At 44.4% G+C, this 17,222-nt stretch overlaps 1 protein-coding gene and 1 long non-coding RNA gene across 4 annotated transcripts in view; one reads left to right on the top strand and one right to left on the bottom strand.

Moving 5' to 3' along the window:
• Positions 1–415: 415 nt before the first annotated feature.
• Positions 416–16,449, bottom strand: LOC309384323. Its single transcript, XR_014174036.1, has 4 exons — positions 16,219–16,449; positions 14,780–14,910; positions 3,083–3,311; positions 416–1,875 (listed from the first exon to the last, which is right to left on the bottom strand). It is a non-coding gene; the product is annotated as an uncharacterized lncRNA (long non-coding RNA).
• Positions 15,086–17,222, top strand: part of POU6F1 (POU class 6 homeobox 1) — a 47,025-nt gene continuing 44,888 nt past the window's right edge. The window contains exon 1 of one of the 3 annotated variants that reach the window (XM_081937634.1): positions 15,086–15,574. The gene's annotated coding sequence lies outside the window, so the exon portion shown is untranslated. Of the gene's footprint in view, positions 15,575–15,872; positions 15,892–17,222 lie in introns of those variants that run through there. The other 2 variants (XM_081937631.1, XM_081937632.1) reach the window with 2 other exon arrangements.

Raw genomic sequence — 17,222 nt, 5'->3', positions numbered from 1 at the left:
ACAAATGTTTAAGTTCTTCTGAAGCACTATAATGCTGCTCCAAAATTAGAGACATGCTCCAAAATTAGAATGTCACTACAGAAAAAACCCTTATCCAGTCATTAAGTTAAATTAAAATTTTAAATTAAAAAGTTATATTTTGTCTTCTTGATCTGTTAAACATCTTCCCAGTCTCTCACTCATAAGGTGTTCCTCTCCGAAGAAAAATTACTTCTAGCCAGAGATCAACTAAGCTCATTTTAGTGCAATATTTGTAACTAGAGCAATTTTAAATAAATGGGTTTGTTTATATAAATTGAGTATAAATAAACAAAAAGGTACATTCAAAATATGCAATCCTAAATGCTACAGCATACAAAAGGTATGACAAGTGTTTAATTTCATAAATGTTTTATATTTCTTTGCATATTTGCTCTAGAAGCAGTGTCACTACATTCAGTAAAGCTTATGCCAAATAAACGTGAGAAAGTTGCATCCCAACCTGCTTGTCAAACGTGGCAAGGAACAATCAAACATGCTTTCTAATTCCGTACACTGCAAGATCTCAGTCAAATGAAAATAGAGGCACCATTCATACATCTATTCCTTGACTCATGACTACTTTATAATCAGAATTTCCAGTGCTAAGCAAGCTTAAATAGGTAAGTCATGGCCAATTTTACAGGCTTTTTCGCCATGTTTGTTAAGTGGATCACTTAAGTTGTTAGGTGAATCATTAAGCAAATCCAGCTTCCCCATTGACTTTGCTTGTCAGAAGCCACCTGGGAAAGTAGCAAATGATGATCACATGACCCCAAAATACTGCAACTGTCATAAATACATGCTGGTTGCCAAGGATCCAAATTTTACTCACATGACTGTGGAGATGTTGCAAGACTCGTAAGTGCAGGAGCACTTTGACTTTGCAGTAGCAGTTTGACTTATATACCACTTCATAGTGCTTTACAGCCCTCTCTAAGTGGTTTACAGAGTCAGTATATTGCTGTTGTGGCCCTCCAGCGGCCAGCAGAGCTGGCAGCAGATTCAGACAGTGGGAAGGAACATGGGCCAGTCCTGGAGTCTGGGGAAGGCTCTGATGAGGGCTCTGTGTCAGGAGCAGAAAGGGGGCCAGAGCCGTATGCCAGTTATCAGATGCCTTCAGAGTTGAACATCAGTGAGGCAGACGAACAGCTGGAGCCTGTTCCCAGTGTGCGCATGTGCAGAGTTGCCAGACAAAGGGAACAGCTAAAGAACAAGGGGTCGACTTGGGAGTAAGGCCACAGGTGGAAGATGAACGTCCCCTCCCAGAGGAAATAAAAGAGGAGCGAAAGGGGAGTGGAGTTTGCAGGAGAAAATTAGTTTATTTAATTGATTCGTGACACTCCGATACTCCTTGCCAAGTTTTGCAGATTTCGGCCTGGCAGCTCTCCAAGCCAGATAAGGTCTGTGATTGTAAATCTTCCCTTGAAAGACTTTGTTGGATGTGAATGAGAAGAATTCACAGTAAATCAATAAAAGGTTTTTTTGTTGGGACAAGGAGTTTGCTTCATGCTCTCGGGAAGCCTAGGTCAGAACAATTGCCCCTCAACAATCTGGATCCTCATTTTGCCGACCTCAGAAGGATTGAAGGCTGAGTCAACCCTGAGCTAGTCAAGATGGAACTCCTGGAGTGAGCAGTGAGTTAGCTTGCAATACTGCATTCTAACTACTGCACCACCATGGCTCTTACAAGTGCAAGGACAGGTTGCAAGTCACTTTTTTCAGTGCTGTTTTAACTTCGAGCGGTTGCTAAATGATTGGTCCTAAGTCAAGGACTACCTTCCAAGAAGTAGCTGCACATAATTCATTTGACAGCAGTTTGGTTCCAATGAAACCTGGAAAGTTCTATAGTAAGACCTGAAGGGGAAGGATGAACAGTTATTAATGATTACCAACTTATGTGTCCTACCAAGAATGAGGAAGAGATTTAACGGCTCTTTTGAGGCCACCATAGGCAAAGATTCCCAAGATCAGAAAATACTTTACTTCCAAAATACTGCACAATTATCTATATTGCAGCAAACTAGCTTTCTTTTACCTGACGCCTTCAGGTTACAGTATGTTACGGTTTATGGTTTAGGTTTATTTGGATTTATGTGCCGCCCTTTTCCAAAAGGACTCAGGGCGGCGAATGTTACATTGCAACTCCCATTAATTATGCCAATTATGAATAACTGTAGTTGTAATCCGGCACTGATGGAATCGGGCTAGGACAGGGGTGTCAAACTTACAATGACACATCATAGTGTGACGTATCACAACTTTTCCCTCCCCCTTCACCAAAACGGAGGTGGGGGTGGCCAGCACGTGATGCATTCGGCCCATGAGCCACGAGTTTAATACCACTGGGATAGGATATGCTTTAGTAGGACAAAATTATAAGTGCAAATCAGCACATTCCCCTGAGACTTTGTTTAATTTAATCTCAGTTTGCTGAATGAGCCATAATGGTATGTTTCTTATATTGTGCTAAGCCAAAACCCAGTAAATCACATTATGGCTTATTATGATGTAAAAAGTAGGTCTTGGTGTTATATTAACTCTAAAAACAACAAGGAATCATATATATGGAATAAGGAATCAATGAACCCTGTGTGGCCTGTTGGCAATACATTATACATTAAGAAGCTATTTTCATATATTGATTAATACAAATCAATTTGGTTCTCTCTCTTTTTTTTTTGCAAAATAACAATTCTGAGAGAGATAAAAATCAAATAGGAAATTCTCAGGAGTTACTTTCTCAGTTGAAGAACTGCATGCATGTCCACATTCATGCATATGAGATCAATGGAAGACCTTGCACATAGGTTTAAAGTTTAATTAAGCCAGAAAGCTTTTAATTTGCACTAGAGAGTACTATTCTTTAACATCAAAAGCATGCTTTCTCACACTGCTCTTTTAGCATCAGCCTTAGGTAATAATGATAGTTACTTTAAAGGCTAACCTCACTGATTTTATCATAGCTGAAAAGTTCTGCATGCTCTTGACTGCTTCCTAGAGGTAGGCAGACTTATTCCAAGGTTTCTGGTTATTTGCAAATATTTTCTTGCAAAGTACTTACCCTGAGAACGATGATCAGCTTTTCAATCCAAGCAGCCCTTCATATTCATTCTTCAAAGCTTTCCATTTCTTTTCCAAAACCCAACTGATGTTTGCTACCCTCCTTGGCTTCTCTCATCCACCAGATGGCTGTACTGAGTTTTTCAAACCCAAATGCTGTAAATTCGTCCAACGGTCCCTGCTTCACTCAATGCTTAAAACCCCAGAAGTGTTTGTTTCAGGGATCCACACTAATAAAATGAAGTTTGAATAGCCATGATTTGAGGCTGGTAAAAAACTGTGGCATGACTTTTTCATTAAGAAAAAAAAGTAATGCTAATATGCAATTTGTTTTTCTGAGGAATGAAATTAGATTTCTGTAATGTATTACACTAGGGACACTAGGGATTCTAGGATTATCTGGAGAAGACATTTTTTATTTCATTAGAATTGTTAGCCTGTTCCCTATTGATTTTTCATTGATTTTTTAAAAAAGAAATGTTTTATATTTTGCTGTATGTCACCTTAATAGCTCTACTGAGGGGAGATTTAAAACATATTCCTCACTTTAAGATAAAACAAACAAGTAGATAAGATCTCCCACAAACACATTGATTCACTCTGATTTTTACTGCAGACTCTGGCTCTTAGCATAAACCTAAACAAATTACTCAGAAGTTAGACCCCACTGGCTCAGTTTTGTATGACAATAAGTGTGCACTGCACTGTCACCTAACTGCGGAATACAATATAGTATTACGTGTTACAGTATTAGGCTTAAATGATCGTTATAAAACCTCAGCAGATGTCAACATCTAATTGATTTTTCTTCAACTCAAGTATTAAGCAGGTATTAATATTTGGACAGAGACCACTAGGAAGTCACAGCTGTATGCTAGGCAAGATAGTTGAAAAACCTAAACATAGTTGAAAAAACTAAAGGAATGTTTACTCTTCATTCATTGTACTTAGAGCACAGTGGCTTGCATGGTTAGAATCAGTGGTGGATTGCCAATTTTTTTTACTACTAGTTTGGGCGTGCTCCCTTGCACTCGCGCGCATGAACAGAAGCGTTTGGGCAGGTGGGCAGTGCCTCCCTCTGCCACTACTACTGGTTTGCCTGATCTGGGCCGAACCAGGAGCAACCCACCTCTGGTTAGGATGCTGGGTTGGAGGTTAGCAAGCCAGCATTCAAGACCCAAATGCTGCAGCATGATGGGATGACTCCCGTCACTTGCTCCAGCTCCGTGACAGGGACATGAAAGGAGCCCCCATAGCATTGATGGGGTTCAGTCAGTTCACACCTATTCAAGAGAACTGGTTGTTAACTTTCTAAGCAGTTCAGAGAACCGGTTGTGAGGTGTGTGAATATCCAGTTTTTCCACTGTGAAAATCTCTCATCTCCTTGTCTTCCAGTTTTTCAGTTAAATGGGACCCAAAGGGAAAAAAAAATCCATTTCACTCCTAAATTAGAAATTGTGGGCAGAGGCTTTCAAAGGGAGCCAATAATGTATAAGAGAACTGGTTGTTAACTTTCTAAGCTGTTCAGAGAACCGGTTGTTGGAAGAAATCTCATTTTGTTTTTTTGTAAGGAAGGCAGGAAGGAAACATTCTGGTGTTGCTTCTAGCCCAGTGGTTCTCAACCTTCCCAATGCCGCGACCCTTTAATACAGTTCCTCATGTTGTGGTGATCCCTAACCATAACATTATTTTCGTTGCTACTTCATAACTGTAATTTTGCTACTGTTATGAATTGTAATGTAAATATATGATATGCAGGATGTATTTTCATTATTACAAATTGAACATAATTAAAGCATAGTGATTAATCTGCCAATCTTGGTTTGGGAGAAGATCAGCCAGGCTGGGATTTTCTAGGATAAAACAACCTCCCTGCCTGCCTCCAGCAGCAGTTCGTGGTTTGCATGAGTTTCACTTTATTAAGTTTACGTTTTTTACATTCCGTTCCACCCACCTACCCAGTTTTCTTTTTCTTTCTTTCTTTTTTTCTCTTTCTTTCTTTTTCTTTCCATTCCTCCCTCCCTTTTCTTTCTATTTCTCCCTCTTTTCTTCTTTCTTTCCATTCCTCCCTCCCTTTTCTTTCTTTCTTTCCATTCCCCACTTTTTTTTCCATTCCTCCCTTTCTTTCTTTTTCTTTCCATTCCTCCCTCCATTTTCTTTTTTTCTTTCTTTTCTTCTTTCTTTCTTTCTTTCTTTCTTTCTTTCTTTCTTTCTTTCTTTCTTTCTTTCTTTCTTCTTTCTTTTTTTCTTTCTTTAACACAAATTAAGAAGTTGCCCTTTAAATGGGATTTTAAACGGAGGCTTAAGCTACATCGAATTGTGCTTCTGTCCTGAGTTGAATTCCTTGGGATGGAAGGAATGGGTGGGTGGGGCCTGTCCTCCCCTCCAGCCTCTCCTGCCAGCCCTTCCCGGGGGCCAAAAAGCCTCTGAGCTCAGTTTAGCCCGCAGGACAGGACTGGCGGCGGGGGCGGCAAAGGCAGTGTACAGGCCCAAGGCAGCTTGAATCCCGGCATGTGCCTGCCTGGGCGAGAGCCCGTCCCACTGGCTGAAGCGGGTGGCCTGACTGCCCCGCCGGTCTCCTGCTCTCCGGGTGCCTTCGAGCCCCTGTGCAGACAGCTGGGCTGAAGCAGCACCACCGACCGCGCTCGCTTCGGATGTCCGTTGGAGCCGAAGCTGATCCGCCACCCAGAAGAACCCATCTCTCTCCTCCTTCAGCACCTCAGCCTTTTCCTGGCATGGAGACCGGGCGGGGCGGCTTCTAGGTTGCAGCTGGAGCTGGGAGGAGGCTGCTTTGCCACCCGGCGCTCTCCATGCACCAGCTGCTTCAGGACGCGCTCCTGAGCATGGGCGATGCCAGTGGAGGTGGATGGTCTTAGGTGACCCCTGTTAAAGGGTCATTCGACACCCAAAAGGTCGCGACCCACAGATTGAGAAGCACTGTTCTAGCCTAATCTTTATTGCCCTGCTTACAGAAACTGCCTCTCCGGTTAACCCTTATTACATTGTAACAGCTAAAGCGAAGCGCCCATCAACGTGAGTGACATTGAGTTGGCCATGGCCACACGGTCACATGACTACCGAGCCATGCCTGGTCATTAGGGCACAGAACCGGTTGTTAAATTATTTGAATCCCACCACTGCCCCAAGGGCATCCTCCAAGCAACGGTGATGTCACCACCTAATCCTTCCAACTGGAAAGCATCTTAAACAGTGCCTCCAAAGTGAACGGAATGGGGAGGGATTCATTGCACTAGAAATTACAAGGGGAAAAAACACCATTACTAGGTAGTCCTCAACTTACAACTGGTCATTGATTTTTAGAAGTTATGACAGACTCACCTCCCAAAAGGCAATTTATAATCGACAGCATATAATTGATAATAATTGACAGAAAGCTCTGAATGCATTCTGATTTCTATGTAAATATAGATGAGTTCATTCAGGCAATGATCTATGCAAGACAGATTAAGGACAGAGGCAGCTTGTATTAGAGATTTCAAAGACTCTAGTAGACATAATGTGTATTATTATGGTTGATCGCACAGTTAGCTAGATATTTAGATTATATTTGGAAATTTTATTTACCTATTGATTAGGATCTGGGATAGGCAGATGTTGTTTAATAGCATTAAAGACATTGTTGCCAGATGTAAGCTGTTCCAAATAAAACTGCTTTTTGCAATTGACTGATGGTGGTTTTGTTAATGTTGGTAGTGTTCAACACTTTTACAAATATCCTTAATATTAGGAAAAAAATTGTTTGTAGACACCTGAGATGGTTTTGGGAACCCTTAAACCACACTTTAAAAACAGTTGGTAATCATAGTAAACAATGAATTGCAGAACCCAGCATGGCTAACGGCAAGTCATCTTTAGCAAATCTTGAGGACACCTGGGCATTTACACCCCCCAGGTTACATCCCACCATTCAGTTGTTCCTGTCTGGTCCATGTGAAGCTAATCAGAAATTAGAAATTAAATGTAAACAAATGTATTGGTTTAGCCCGGTCCCAGTTTCTTGGAAAAATTAATTGCTCAGCCCTGAGCTAGAGAACCAAAGGCTTTCTTCTCTGTTTTAGACAGTCTTAAGCTTTCTGATCAACACTCTATATTTCCTTGCTGTAAAACTTCAACTCTTGTACACTCATGAATGTGCAGAGTGAACTGTTAGGCACAAAGCTTAAATAATTCATGAGTAGAAAAATATTCTTATTTTAAAAAGTGGGAAAGAGTCCTGGATGAATTTAGAGTAAAGCCAGGCTTGCTGCAAATTCATTATGTCTGCTCACTTAAAAGGAGAAACAATTTGAAACCAAGAGCTAAGTTGTCAGAGATAACAATTGTCTCATTCTCAGGATTTTCCTCAGTAGAGAGAAATGGAATCAGATGAGCTTCTCTTCCCATTGAAACCGTTTCTGCATTTCCCTAGCATTTTCTTTTTTTTTCTAACTCTAGGGGGTGGTACTGATTTCCCTTTCAAAACTGAAGAGCCAGCGCTGTCCGAAGACATCTCCGTGGTCATATGGCTAGCATGACTAAATGCTGAAGGCACATGGAACACTGTTACTTTCCCATCAAAGGTGGTTCCTATTTTTCTACTTGCATTTTTACATGCTTTTGAAATGCTAGGTTGGCAGAAACTGGGACAAGTAACGGGAGCTCACTCTGTTATGCGGCACCAGGGATCTGAATCACAAAACTTCCGACCTTTCTGATCAACAAGCTCAGCATCTTAGCCACCACGTCCCAAGTAAATACTTAATACTTAATCAGACACTTAAATCAGTTAGCTGATTGAGGTGTGTGTATATACCCGGTCAAGCCAGATGGGTCAGTCCGCATCTGCGCGGACTGTAAATGCACAATAAACAACGCGCTACAACAAAGCGCCTACCCTGTGCCCATTGTACAGCACCTACTACATTCCCTAGGCCCAGGAAAATTTTTGCAAAATTAGATATGGCGCAGGCATACCAGCAGTTGCCTGTAGATGGCGCCACAGCGGAGGCTCAAACCATCGTGACGCACAGGAGTGCATTCAAATGCCACCACCTGCAATTCGGAGTTAGTATTGCCTCTGGACTGTTCCAAAGCGTCATGGAACGGCTTTTGCAGGGGATACCAGGAGTCGTCCCCTATTTCGATGACATCTTGATATTGGCTGCAAACGAGGCGCAACTTTTAAAAAGAGATAGAGCTGTTTTGACCAGAAATTGTGAAAAAGGCCTCTGGCTCAAAAAGAAAAATGCAAAATTAACGTGCCCAGGGTTGAGTTTCTGGGGTACATGATTGATGGCTCTGGGATTCACCCGACATCACAAAAAGTAAAAGCTATCCAGGAAGCCCCTATACCTCACAATCAGGCTGAGCTGCAGGCATTCCTTGGGCTCTATAACTTCTACAGCATCTTTCTCAAACAGAAAGCCACCGTCGCTGAGCCTTTGCATCGTCTCCTGTCCAAGAACACCAAATGGTCCTGGGGCTGAGCTGAGGCCGCCGCATTTGCTGCGGTCAAACGCCTTCTGACTGCTGACTCCCTGCTGGACCAGTACAGCCAGACCCTGCCGCTGGTGTTAACTTGCGACGCATCCCCCTTTGGCATCCTCGCTGTCCTCAGCCACCACATGCCTAACGGCACGGAAGCCCCTATTACCTTGTACACGCGAACCTTGTCTTCCGCTGAAAGAAACTACAGCCAAATGGACCGAGAGGCTTTGGCTGCAGTAGCGGGAGTCAAAAGGTTCCACAAGTACCTTTACGGCTGAGACTTCGAACTTGTGATGGATCACAAACCATTGTTGGGGCTACTGGCTGGGGACCGACATACCCCGGTATCTTTGTCTCCGCGCATGACCAGGTGGACTGTTTTTTTGGCTGCTTACTCCTACAAACTGATTCACCGCCCTGGTTCCACGTTGGGACATTCTGACGCTTTGAGCCGCTGTCCCCTACCTGAACTGCTGGCCGACCCCACTCCCGAGACACCGGTCCTACTTATTGACTGCCTGGACTCTGGACCTGTCTTGTCCAATGACGTTGCCCGTTTTTCTGCTAAGGACTCCACTATCAAGCAGATTTTGAACTGGGTGTGGAGGGGGTGGCCCAAGGGGCCTGTTGGGGCCGAATTTAAAATGTTTTTTACTAAACGCAATGAGTTGTCGGTAATCAAGGGCTGTTTACTGTGGGGGGACCGGGTGGTCATTCCAAGCAAACTGCGAAAGGCAGTATTGGAGGCATTACATGTGGGGCATCCTGGCATTATCAGGATGAAATCCTTGGCTAGGAGCTACGTCTGGTGGCCTAACATGGACAGGGAGATAGAAGAGGGGGTGGCTACCTGCACTCCGTGCCAGGAATCCAGACCACCTCCCCCAGAGGCGCCTGCTAAGGAGTGGGAGTGCCCTCAGGCACCCTGGTCTAGGGTGCACATTGATTTTGCTGGCCCCGTTCATGGCCAAACGTTCCTCATTGTTGTGGACGCATATTCGAAATGGTTAGAGGTAGCCCTGATGACCTCTACCACAGCAGAGGCGGTCATCAAGGTGCTATGGAGACTTTTCTCCACGCACGGCCTGCCCGACGTCTTGGTCTCAGACAATGGGCCCCAATTCACGGCCATGCAATTCAAGACCTATCTAACAAGTCAGGGAATCAGACATGCCCTGGTCGCGTGCCATTCCATCCGGCTTCCAATGGTCAGGTGGAGAGAATGGTGTGATCGACTAAAGAGGCCCTCACCAGAATGGGCCCGGGAGATTGGCAAACACGGGTTGATCACTATTTGCTAATCCAACATATCATGCCAAGTGCCACCACCGGGAGAAGCCCCTCTGAGCTTCTCATGGGTCACCGACTAAGGTCCCACTTAGACCGGCTACACCCAAACTACTCTGCCACATCGCCCCAGATTCCACAAGCAAGATTCGAAACTTTAGCATAGGGGATTCAATATACGCCCACAACTACGCCGGGGCGACTCTGTGGATTCCTGCTACGGTGATAGGCATCACCGGGCCTCGCTCTTATTTATTAGAGCTAGAGGATGGTAGAAATTGGAGGAGGCATGTTGACCAACTCCGTGGTCGCCTCTCCCACTCCAATCTTAGAACACCAAATGAAAATCCGGAACAAATCAGCCAAGGCCCTACCCAAAAGGAGCAAACGCTCACTCCTTCCACGGCCAGCTCAAACCCGAGGGTACCGGAAAATTTATCTGAGTTTGTTGCAGGCCCACAGCGAGCTCCAAGTGAGCAAATCCAGGTAACTCAAGCCGCAGCCTGGGGTAAGTTCCAGCAGGTTCCACAGAGCAGAGCTGGAGAGCAGACAGGTCCGTCCGACCTGCCTGAAGAACCGGTTCCAAATGAACTGCGCAGGTCTGGTAGAGCGAAACAAAGACCCGCCTACCTCAAAGACTATGTGACCAATAGAAACATCCCAACCAAGAGGAGAGGGGTGTTAGATATCAACACTAGCTACCAGAGTTTCCACTCTGGTCCTCTGTTCTGGCGGGAACAGAGATTTAATCTGATTGGCTAAGAGGTCTGACAGCTCCCTATAAAAAGGGTTGCTGTCAGACCGAACAGTCGCTGGATTGTACATACTTGTCTGTCTGAATAAAGAGCTGTTGTTGCGTTAAGCCAGTGTCTGCCTTCTCATTGCCCGATCTAACATTTCTAAAATTCTGTTTTCACTTTGTCCTTATGGGGTACTGAGTGTAGATTAATGAGGAAAAAAATGAAATTCAACAACTGTAGAATCAAGCTGCAGCATGATTATCAAATCTCTATAGCTCTATATCGATAGATAGATATATTTCACATACACAAATGCATATACCAAGTTTTCCTGAAAATAAGACAGGGTCTTATTTTATTTTGACCCCTGAAATAAGCATTTGGCCTTATTTTCAGGGAGGTCTTATTGTTTTTGAGGTGCAGGAGACGGCGAGCCTGGTCACGTCATGGCTGCTGCTGTGTTGCAATATTTTCGGGGTGGGTTTATTTTTGGGGAAACAGGGTGCTACATATGTTTACACTACTGGTAGGTTTATAGTCCCTTATATCTGTATGTTAAGCACCATTTATCACCTTGAAAAAGATCTATAATTCAACTTGGACATTTTTGCTATTTGTTTTAGTACTCATACAATATCTAACTGAAAAGACATTTTAGGGGAAATTTAGCTTTACTGTTGAACATATGTAAGTGTAGATTAGTAGGAAGTTTCAAAATGGGCATATAGATTATAAAGAATTGCAGCAGTTAAAGAATACCTGTCACAGAATGCAGAAAGAATGTATAAAAGGGAATTTTGACTATGATAGAGGAGCAATCTCTAACTACAATAACCTTAATAAATAGATTTATTGCAAAAGGAATAAAGATCTATGAAGATTTCTACATCATGCATTTGATAACATCTATAAAGAAAGAGCTTTCATTTTTAAAGTATATTTTGCCCCCCTTTCTAAAATGTTGCTTTAGAAAGAATTTCTGCTGATCTCTTGATTGAGCTAAAAAAATAATTGCTCTATTTTCCTGAATGTATTATATTAATAGTATGCCAATGTATGTAAATGAGCCTAAATTCAGTGAGATGGATGTATTTAAATATTCATAATCACCAGGCAGCCTATGCAAACTAAATTCTTAGCTGAAGTGCAATATGATGTCTGAAAACCAGCTGTACCAGAGCAGAGGCATTTTACCATAATGGATTCAGTTGTTACTGAAAATGTTGACAATGTTACTTGGGTATACATTACAGAAAAAGAACATGAATAATATTAATGTTCATATGCTTCATGGATCTGGATGCAGACAACCATTTTTTTTCCTAAACATTTGCTTTGATAGAAAATGTGGTTTAGTTTCATGTTTAGAAAAGCAGTACCTGGCTATATATGGCAAACGGGACTAAATTTCTGGAAGCTATAAATTCAGCTCTCAGTTATTACCCTAATTTGTTTCCATTAAATGCTCATCTCCTTTCTTCATTCATTTACTCAGAGCACAGCTTTGATCTGGTGTGTTTATCCAATGTAAAACAGGCTCTTTGGCTCAAAGAAGTCAACGATAATTTGTACTCTCACATGCCAGAGTACATTATAATTTTTAGAGGTTGACCAATGTACATTGCTGTCATTTCTTTGACAGAATGCAGCCTGCAACTTGGTGTTTTGCAAAGGTCCCAGATTTAGTCTCAGGATGGACACTGCCACCAAGCAGTTATAGTACAGTACTGAATTAGGTGAATCAAAGGTCTAGCTGGATAGGAAATAACAACTTAAATTACAGATATCCTTAACTTATGACCACGATTGGACCAGACTTTCCATTGCTCAGCAAGGTGATTGTTAAGTGAGTTGAGCTCAATGTTACAACCTTTCTCCCCCTCTCATGACAGCTAAGTGAATCACTGTAATTGTTAAAGAGGATCATGTGCCTGTTAAGTGAAACACGCTTCCCCCATTGACTTTGCTTGTCTGAAGCTGGCTAGGAAGTTCGTCACATGATCTTGGGATGCTGCCACCACCATAAAGGCATGCCAGGTGCCAAGGACCTGGATTTTGATCACATGACCACAGGGATATTGCAACGGTCATAAATACAAGGACCGGTCATAAGTCACTTTTCTCAGCCCCATTGTGCCTTTGAACGGTCACTAAAGGAATGGTGGGATTCCAAAACTTTTCCTAGCGGTCTATGAGAGTGCGCTTTGCGCGCGTGCAGCACTCAAAGTCCGCCCTTAGTGTCAGCGCTGGTGAGCTGAGCTGTTTTTTAGCTCAGCTGAGGTGCGGCAATTTGCTCTCCTGTGCGAATCAGCTGAGTTAATAAAACAAGGGACTATAGGACAGAGAATGACGGGGGTGGGAGGGTGGGGCCAGCCAGAGGTGGTATTTTCCGGTTCTCCAAACTACTCAAAATTTCCACTACCAGTACGTTAGAATCAGTTCAAACTGGCTGAATACCACCTCTGGTTGCAAGTTGTAAGTCGAGGACTACTTTCATATGCAAATACTTTTATTCATGTGATATTTTCTCTATCCTGATTGAAATATTGTGTAGAAAACTCAATGGTTCTCTGTTAAACTAGCCCTCCCACGATGATCCCCTTCTGGGTCATTTCCGGAATACAAAATCCTAACCAAATTTTGTACTGCAAGTTATCATATATTGTCCCTTTTGCTGATTTACAAAGTTGGGGCAATCATCTTTTCTTGCCACTAAATTCCAGGATAAAGCTTATGATTTAAGTCCTTTAGAATCACAGAATGATAAGATAGATAAGCAGCGTAAAGAAATAACTTGAACTGTGGTTTCTGTGGGTAGAAGTGTGAAGGAATGTAGACCTGATCTTGGGTAATGAGGAAGAAATGAGCCAACCCTTTAAGGAATTTGGAGAGAATATGACTCCATTCTGAGACAGAGGAAAGCACGAGAAAGAAACTCAAAATAACCCTGTCTTGATTTTGTTCTATATAAAGTGGGGAAGAGGAAATCTCTGCAGGACTTTCAAACTTGTTATTCTACCCTACTATTATACTGGCAATCCTCGATTTCCACAGTATATTTAGTGATCATTCAAAATTACAAAGGCATTGAAAAAAGTGACATATGACCATTTTTCAGACTTACAACCATTGTCGCATCGGGTGCTTGGCAAATGACTCATATTTAGGATGGCTGCAGTGTTTCCAGGGTCATGTGACCACCTTCTGCAGCATCCTGACAAGGAAAGGTCAATGGGAAACCCAGATTCACTTAACAATTGTTTTGCTTAACACCAGAAATGTTGGGCTCAAATGTAGTTGTAAATCAAGGACTACCTATAAGGCACATTCTTGGGATCACTGCCAAATCTGTCCCTTGACTTGGCCTACCCTGATGGGCTGACATGTCAGGTAAACAACAATTTGCCATTGAAAAAGGGAGATAAGTTTATTGTTTCCCAGGAGACACCAGAATTATCTACTTTTCTTATCAAGCAAACCGCAACGTTCTGTATAGGTCGGTCTTTCTTTCTCTTTCCTTCCTTCCTTCCCTCTTTTTTCCTTCCTTCCTTTCCTTTCTTTTTTCCTCTTCTCTTTTGCTGATGCAGTGGCTCAGTGGCTAAGATGCGGAACTTGTCGATTAGAAAGGTCAGCAGTTCGAATTTCTAGCGCTGCGTAACTGAGTGAGCTCCCATTACTTGTCCCAGCTTCTGCCAACCTAGCAGTTCAAAAGCACATAAAAATGCAAGTAGAAAAATAGAGGCCACCTTTGGTGGGAAGGTAACAGTGTTCTGTGTGCCTTTGGCATTTAGTCATGCCGGCCACATGACCACAGAGACGTCTTCAAACAGCACTGGCTCTTCGGCTTTGAAACGGAGATGAACACCTCCCCCTAGAGTCAGGAACGACTAGCACATACGTGTGAGGGGAACCTTTACCTTTATCTTACCTTTGCTGAACATATAGGTATTTTTTTTGTGTTGAATTTCCAACCATCTCCCAATGTAAATCAACTATATAGTCTATCCGTAGTAGTGAAAATACTCAGGCATGGAAGAACTGAATTTTTGCTTAAGCTACAGCACAAACCTTTGCTGGAGAAAGAATACTGGCAGCATACTAATGGGAGTTACTTTTAGACTAGGATACTGTACACCACGACTGGATTTCTGCTTTAATTCTCTAGGTCATTGCTGTTTGTTTACCTGTCCTTTGTCAGGCTGACTGCAGTAATCCAGTTGAACTTTTTTTAAAAAATCACCCAGACCTCCTCCAAAAGCATTTGGCAGGATTGGGAAGATCAAGATCTGCCTTTATAGTACATTACAGTCTGAAGCTGAAGAGAGAAGAGGTTTAGACAGCATCAAAAACACACACTACTGAAATACCTTCAGTTTGGGCAGCTTTCATCCCCCCACCCCCTTCTCTGACGATGAGAACGGAAGAGGGGGGGGGGTAAGGAAAATAGAAGGAATATATTATATATGCCGAAGAAGCCTTCCTCGCGTTGAGAGTTGTGGGTGGGGAAATGGGACGGGCGGGAGGGGAAGCAGGCTGGAAAGGGGAGGGGGCTCTCTGCTCCACCTAGCGGCAACCTCGGGGGTATGCAGGATGCGGCAAAGGCCTTTGCATAAATTATGTTCATGACGCAGCAGCTAAAAAATCCCGAGTATCAAAATCTGCCCCTGCTTTCCAGCACCCCCCCAGGCGGGGCAAGAGCTTCGCTGGATGTACCTGGAGATGGGGAGGGGGCATCCCTGATGCAAACCCTCGGGGGCTGCGGTTCCAGCAGGATTTGAGGCCGGCTGGGCCTGGGGGTGGGTGGGAGCGCTGCCCTCCTCCCTTTTTGTGTGTGCAGCAACCTTCGCTCCAGCTGCTGTGAGATGAATTTTTAATCATTCCCAAGGAAAAAAAAAAGTGTGGGGAGGTGGGGGAGATCGGCTCGGCGGAGCCCCAGCCCGGGCTGGGGGGGGCAAGCGTTCTCTCCCGGCTGCACAGCGGTGAGTGGGGGTGCGGCGGGCCGGTATGGCGTGGATCGGGGGGCGGGGGGGACCCGGTTCGGTGAATATGCAATGGTCTTAATTAGCATAATTTATATATTTATGATAAAGAGAGAGAGGGGAGAAAACAGGGAACGGGGCGCAAGGGAATGGGGGCAGATGGGGTTGTTCGTGGTCTGTGGAAATATATTATTTGGGGGGGTCCGATCGGGGAGGGGGCTCACCAAAATAATGGAGAGGCTTAAGCCAAGGGAGTCCGATCGATCGCTCGGGATATTTGGGAGACGGTCGGGAAGTTGGTGCTCGCTCAAACAGAAGTGGGTCTTGGAGGGGGGGGAGTCTTCCCCTCCCAAATAAATGTGGGGTGGGGGTTGAAATCGAGCTTTGGAGGACAACCCGTCGCTTGGATGTCGGAGCCTAGCGGGACCGGGACAGGCTGCTTAAGAGAGAGGGAGGAGGTAGCGGAGGAAGTCTTGGGAATATCAGGCTAGTGGGGGAAACAGGGAAAGGGGACAGGGTTAGTCCCGGGGGATGGCAACGGGCTGCAGTGGAAGCCGTGGGTGCGATGGGGTGGGAGGGGAGGCATGGAAAAAGCGGCGTTTCTGGGTTTTCAGAAAACGGGACTGTCGGGAAAAGCAACCCACCTCGGGGTAGATCTCGCTGGGGCGAATGGGGAGGCGTGCGGGGAAAATGGTTTTGGTGGGGGGGTAGGAAACCGGATCGTGCTCCCTGTCAGGATCTGTGGGTCGGGTGAACCGCTTGAGGGAGGGTCGTTCATGCCATCCAGAGGAAGGCTGAGGAGGATGAAGGGCTGTCGCCTAGAGGAGGGCGCTCCTTTTCAGCTTCCCCTGGGAGTTGAAGAGTTGAGCATTGGGGATGAGTGGGCAAGGAGGCGGTGGCGGGCTAGAACTTGACCTGGGCAAAGTCTGCGTGTGTGGGAGGGGGGGAGGTTTAAGGAGGTGCGAAACTAGTGTTTCGCAGCCCGAAGTGGGTGCACTGACGTTGAGGCAGGTGGAAAAAGAACGGAACTTCCTCTCCAAGCAAGAAGGGAGAGCGAAGCTGAGTTGGGCTGCGGATGGGGCGGAGGAGCGGACAGCGAACAGAAAGGAGAAATTCAGGGAGTTCGCGAGTGCTCGGAATGGAGCCCGAGCGCAGCCATGGAGCTTCTGTTCAGGGTCGGAGGTCGGCCCTAAATACATAAATAATGAGAAAATTCGAGAAAAGAGAAATGCTGCCAGCAAAACCTAGACCTGCGCTGTGTGTAAAGGCAAAGGCGGTCCCATTTATGGCGGCTCGTATTATGTTTAAAATCCGATGCAAAGGATCTTCTGTGCGCCCTTGGAGGTTATACTGCAGGCGGATTGGTGGTTATTACGGGGTATATATAAACAAGGAAACCAAAAGAGTTGGAAAAGCAACGGTGTCGCCCTGTTTCTAGTTTAGGAAAAAGTCTCAGCGCTTTTCCTTCGGCTATTTATAGGTTTCGAATCGGAGTTCCAATTGTTTTATTAGCTGTACAGAGCAATCTTGATCTATCTACTCAGGAAGCCCCATCGACTGCAATGGGGAGGCTTAGCTATGTGACTGTAGCCTTCAAAGCATCAGGGCGGGAGTGTGTGTGTGCGCGCGTGTGTGTAGGGGGATTGAA

Source organism: Natrix helvetica (assembly GCF_964273705.1).
Source record: "Natrix helvetica genome assembly, chromosome: 1".
Classification (NCBI taxonomy): Eukaryota; Metazoa; Chordata; class Lepidosauria; order Squamata; family Natricidae; genus Natrix; species Natrix helvetica.
Note: the sequence above shows the minus strand (reverse complement) of the source record. Positions and strands in the feature narration are given on the sequence as shown.